This window comes from Dama dama, chromosome 19 (genome assembly GCF_033118175.1).
Source record: "Dama dama isolate Ldn47 chromosome 19, ASM3311817v1, whole genome shotgun sequence".
In the NCBI taxonomy this organism is placed as follows: Eukaryota; Metazoa; Chordata; class Mammalia; order Artiodactyla; family Cervidae; genus Dama; species Dama dama.
In genome coordinates, this window is record NC_083699.1 from 85,884,496 (window position 1) to 85,890,786 (window position 6,291).

The following is a 6,291-nucleotide window of genomic DNA, read 5'->3' on the forward strand; positions in this document are numbered from 1 at the left end:
GATTAAACTGAAATTGTTAAGCTTCTTATGCACCTGTCCTTGATCTGATTTGGGGTTCCTTGAGAGTAGGGACAAGATATATCATCTCCTGGACACAGATGCAGTCTCCTGTGGAGAGTCACACATCAATCAACATTTACTAAGCTCCACTGCTGCCAGATTCTTGTCTTCATCCTAGATATAGATTGCCTAGAGGCCAATGAGACAGACCTCTGCCTGCCAGTGGTTTATAGTCTAATGCGTGAAAGAGGCAGGCAGACAGACATGGATGGGTGTAATTGGTATAACATCCACTTGGAATTGACACATATTCATCACAGAATACAGAGAATCATTGAACATACATAAGTTTTTAAGTTAGGCCCAACTTAGCTTAAATTCCAGCTACATTCTAGCTTTTTGAGCTGGCATAAATTTTTCAAGTTCTCTGAGCCTCAGTTCCCTCATTTGTCAACTGGAGGAATACAGTCCAAAGTCACAGGATCCTTAAAAGAATTAGATGATAAACTCTAGCATGTTACCTGGAACACTCTGGGAGCCCAGTAAATGTTCTGTCTTTTTCAAATAAGCACCAATGCTATTTTCATAAATTGCTTATTTCACCTGAGCTCTAGGTGACTGCCCTCAAACGTTCAGAAATGTAAGTTTACTATAGGCTATGGATGGGGGAATTGGGGTATCTCTTGTAGTTCTGCCCCCAAAACTTGGTATTTTGCTCAGTCTTTGCTTGACTTTTCAGAGAGCTGTGCTTCAGGATGTGGACCTGCATGAATCTAGAGAGGAGATAAATCAGAAGGTGGCAGGACTCCCTGTCAAAAGAAACTGGATTTGGGAGTAAAAGAGTCAGGAGATGTGCAGTGACCTCCACTTCTCAGTCCTCTGACACCAGTAGGGCAGCTGATGAGTGTGACAGCCCTGGGTCCACTGGACAGGAGTGAAGGGGTGGGAGAGGGAAGCAGTTCTACCAGGAGAGTTAAAGATTGCACTGCTACGCAGTGAGAGTAGGGGCTGAAATGCCAAAAGGTGACTACAGATATCATCACAGGCGTATCAAGGCCATTAACAACAGTAGGGACCAGACAGAGGACAGTGGACAGACCGATGGCCTGCAGCTGCCTCCAGCCAGCCCCACCATGCCACCAGTGATTCCCTTTGAGGGCCTGTGGCTCTTGCCAATGCATCATGACCTTTTCCACACCCACTTGATGCTTGGACATCCCCTGCCACCTCCATTCATTCTGGGCCCCTGAACTTTAATTTCCAGTTTGCCTGCTGCTTTTTTTTCTTAGACTGCCTTCACTTTACAATTTGACTTTTCTGATTTGAGTTGCCTGTTTAGAAATTCTACTGTTTAAAATGCGAAAGTGAAAGTAAAGTGCTAATCGCTCAGTCCTGTCCAATTCTTTGGGACCCCATGGACCATAGCCTGCCAGGCTCCTCTGTCCATGGAATTTTCCAGGCAAGAATTCTGAAGTGGGTTGCCATTCCCTTCTCCAGGGGATTTCCCAACCCAAATGAGGGATCAAACTTGACTCTCCTACACTGGAGGCAGATTCTTTACCGTCTGAGCCACTCTGTTTAAGCTTCCTAAACGCATGAGGCTGGAGTCCTGAGCCCTGGGACTTGGGTTATCTGGTTTTAGCTGTGGGCCTGGAGTCAATGGTCATCTGACAGACTATGACTGAGGTGAAACTGAAAATTAAAACACAGCTCAGAATCCATCCTTGGGAAGGGGCTAAGATAGAGGGAGAGGGCAGGCAGTGGGCATTCTTATGTAGCCCTCAACCCTGGAGGGAAGAGCTGTGATAGGCACCAAGCTTGTGGGCACATCCTTAGCCCCATGTTCTCTGACTAGTAAACTTCCAGAATGGATTAAAACAGGAAAGAATCACCATTCCACTCCTGGTCCTTCTACTAAGCTATGGGACCCTGCTTGCTTGGTGCTGGTTCTGGGATTGTGATGCTATATGTAAAGCTGGGCCCCAGACTGAGCTAATGCTGTCGATGGAGTCAGTCCTCTTTTGCCATTTACACCACTTTGGCCTCTGAGAGAAGGCATTCTGAGGGCTCTCATGATTGAGTGGCAACTGTGGAGATGCTCTTCATTCACCAGGATCATAGAGTTCCAGTCTCAGGACCTACTGTTTAAAACTTCTCCATTCCAATGGATGAAACACACTGAACATCTGTTGAAGAAATATCCTACCAGGCTACAAGGGGCTGCCATCTGGTCACATGTTTTTACCTTCATGTCACAACTCTCAAGTTGCTTGGGGGCCACTTTCCTTAGAAAGGCAGTTGAAGGAGGTGGTGGAGCATTCCTAAATTGTTGAATTTCTGCATTCACAACTATGAATTAGATTACATCATTCTTAAGTCAGAGGGGCAGGAAAAAGTGTAGAGGTCAACACTGCTGAATACTTTTTGGATGCCTTTGGGGTAGAAAGAGAACCCTGGGACCACATCAGGTAGATCCTGGAGGTAAACTAGGGAAACCTTGAAAATTGTGGTCACCAATGGACACAGGACTCTCACCTTTGCCTTTGGAATTGGTAGTCCTCCTGATACAATGGCTCAGATGAGCAGGCGGTGACAGTTCTAAATCATGGCTGTGGCTCATCAGGGCTTCCCTGGTGGTCTAGTGGTTAAGAATCCATCTTGCAATACAGGGGACACCAGTTCAATCCCTGCTCTAGGAAGATCCCATGTGCTGTGAGGCAACTAAACCTGTGAGTCACAACTATTAAGCCTGCCCTCTAAAACCCAAGAGCCACAACTACTGAGCCCGCAGCTGCAACTACTAAAGCCTTAGAGCCTGTGCTCCACAACAAGAGAAGCCACTGCAACGAGAAGCCTGTACACCACAACCCCATTTGCTGCAACAAGAGGAAGCCCATGTGCAACAATGAAGACCCAGCACAGCCAATAAATAAATAAAGATTTAGAAATATGTATATTAAATAAATAAATTGTGGCTACCTTGGTGAGCTTTTCCATGTGTCCCAAGATTCCACTGGAGCCCAGGAGAGGGAGTTCAGTGTCAAGGGGAGAGCGTAGGGGTTGGTGAACAAACTGCCTCTGCACATACGTGTAGTTTGGTTCTTAACTTCTGCTAAAGCCTAGTTTTGGATCCATGACTCATGACCTCCTAGAGTCTCAGTTACCTCCTCTGTGAGGGAGATGGAGCTAATAAGACTGACCTATGTTTTAAGATTTTGCAGAGGATTGGGTAAGATAATGGATGGAAAGAGTCTTGTAAAGTACTATGCACATGCAAGGTATTATATATAAGTAAGAGCTTAATAACTAATTTTACATGAAGATAATAATGCTATTTGATACTTAAGTTTTCTTCGCATTTTCCAGATTTCTGTGTTAGACAAGTTAATCCTCAATTCTATGTTATCTACTTTGTCAGCCAAAAGAGAGAATCTTGGTCTCCTCAGGAAATTTAGTGAACAATGAAACAGATATAAGAGCACAATTTAGATATTTCAAGTTCAAAGACTTGTCTAAAGTATTAACTTCTTATAGAGAACTTAAGTCAGGTGTAATCACACAAAATCTCAGATGTGGTGGAGACTTTTTTTTCAGTTTATAATATAGGGATGATGGACTTGGGGAAAAGATAACTTCTATTATTTTTGATAGATATGCAAAGTCATATGATTATATATAATGCTGGTCCTCTGAGCAATTTCTGAGCAATTTCAGTTTCTGAGGGCATTGAACGTTCTCACCTAATATTCTTCTGAGTAGGTACCAGAGGTCTATCAGATCAGAACAGACCTCTTTCTAGGAGCCCGATAGCCTCTTTCCTGATGAGAATGATCCAGAACACTCCAAGTTTTGGAGGAACTGTAGACAACTCTTGATTGCAATTCAAAAACACTCTTTTATCCTCTTAGGAATCAAGACACAGAGCACCATTACCCTAGTGCTGAAGCTCCTGGAGGTCCACGTGTACCACCCCTGGAAGAGTGAAAAGAACCGTGAGCTTGACAACCATAGCTTCTCTTGAGAGCTGGCCTGCTGCTTTAAAGCTCAGTGACTTGTGATAGAGCTCTTAACTCCTCTGGGAATCTTTGCAAACCCTCTGTAAAGTGATAATGAAAACCGTTCCACTTTGTTCACAAGGGTTTTGTGGACAGAGCTTTTAAAATTATAATGTACAAAGAAATTGTTGGCACCAATTCCAATTCACTAGGGACCCCACTTTGCCCTCTCTGGGACCAGTGCCTGTAATATTATTATGATTATGTTATTATTTTCACATTATTATGATGATTTCTGAGCACTAGGAAGTCTCTGACACCAAAGAAAATCCAAGGAAATTATTTCAACTTCACTGTTTTACAGGGTGATTGGGATGATTACAATGAGATACCAGCAATGAACAGTTGTCAAGTGTAGGGCCATGTGCACACCAGAGTTCAGAGGTAAGGGCCCTAATTAACAGGACTGTCCAGGCATTTGGTGATACCAGGATATGCATGGCTGATCTCTAAGTGGCTCCAGCCAAGAATGGCCCAGATCAGCAGCTACTGTCCTTTGATCCCCGCCAACCTTCAGAGCCTGCTTTTCCATTGGAAGTGACTCACCAGGGATTTTCCTTGGTGGTCCAGTGGCTAAGATTCTGCACTCCCAATGCAGGGAGCCCAGGTTCAATTCCTGGTCAGGGAATTAGATCCCACTTGTTGCAACTAGAGTTTGCATGCTGCAACTAAAGATCTCATGGCAATAAGGATTGATGATCTCGTGTGTCACAATTAAGACCTGGAGCAACCAAAAATTAATTAGTTAATTAATTAATTTTTTAAAAAAGTGACTACCAGGCTGCCAGGTCCTAGGGACGTCTTAGAAGACATATCACAATGGAGCAGACAGGTAGAAAAGAGCCCCTCAGTCAGTAATATAAAAGAATCTGACCAGGGTGTGGCTTTAGAGGGACTTAAAGGCACGCAGCAATAGCTACCCAGGCCAGGGGCAGACCTCTCGAGTTTCACACAAGCCAGTGGGAAGGCATGGTATTTAGAGTCTGGGGACAGTCAGTGAGGAGGATCACAGACACCTCTGTTTTGATGAACAGGAGAGCCCAGAGAGCCTCTGCCTCAGGGGCTGGGTCTGACCAGGTTGAGGCATGGGGCAGACACTGGGGAGGAAGCTCAGACAGAGACCAGAAAAAGACCCAGGCACCACGGGATGAGATGAGGGCTCTTGGGTGGAGGGTTCTGACACAGAAAGTAGAGTTAGCAATACAGTTCTGGAAACCGAATTTTAGTCTAGAATGTAAATAGCAGCAAATCCCACAGATGAGATGCGGGAGACTGCTGGAGCCTGATAGGTACAGAGCTAAGACAGGCCGGGCCCTTAGGTGAAACAGCTGAAAGAGAGTTGGGAGTATAATGTGGCCAGAGAGGGGCTCTCAAGCCTCATTGTTTTAGAAGAAATGGTCAAGCTGCATGAGCTTGGGCCGATGTAGCAGGGCAGGTCCTGTGATGACCAGATGGTCAGTGCCAGGGAGACAATACACAGTGAGGCTGGACAGGTTTGGTTAGATTAGATGCACATGTAACACAGGCGCGAGAAAGAGGCCTCACTGGGTGTGATAGGTGCCAAGAAGAACTCAAGGGTGTACTGTTTTTTTCTGTCATGGAGCTCTGGCCTTGCCCTTAGAGGACCTTCCACCAGCGACCTTAGGCCTGGAGTAGCCAAGATGTTTTGCATCTCCTGGAAGAGATGGTCTTCCTCATCCAGTAAGGAACCTTTAGTTTCTAGATCTCCTGTTCTATACTTGTTCATCAGGGCCAGGATCTCTGTGTCATGGCCAGTGGTTAGTTATTCCTAATATCCACTCTTCCCGTCTAAACTTACTAGAAAATTGGTTTTGTTGGGGCTAATGGTATGCCCTGCTTGAAAACAAAATGAAACACACTTCCTAGCTCCTTAATGGATAGGAGTGGCCATGTGATGTTCTGGTAAATGAGGTGTCTTCTTGCTGGGACAAGATTCACTGAGCACTGAAAGCTGAGTTGTGTGCTTCTAGGGAAGTGACTTAAAAAAAGAGCGCTGACTGGCTACGCAGATTACTTTTTATATGCCCTTTTTACCCCTTTACTTTTTCTTTCCCTCTTCTCCTTTTCCCTCTACTCCTGCTCTTTCTTCCTTCTTCTTGCTTCCTGCCTGGAACTCTGATGTGATTGCCAGAGCCACAGTAATCATTCTGAGACCATGAGGCAAATCTGAAGCCAGAAACCATGCTCTAAGGTTTGCAAAACATCAGCAACAATA

The 6,291-nt window shown here is 44.9% G+C and overlaps 1 non-coding gene across 1 annotated transcript; it reads left to right on the forward strand.

The window, feature by feature from the left end:
- Nucleotides 1-4,610: 4,610 nt before the first annotated feature.
- TRNAG-CCC (transfer RNA glycine (anticodon CCC)) lies at nt 4,611-4,683 on the forward strand. The gene has a single exon. It is a non-coding gene; the product is annotated as a tRNA-Gly (tRNA).
- Nucleotides 4,684-6,291: the final 1,608 nt, after the last annotated feature.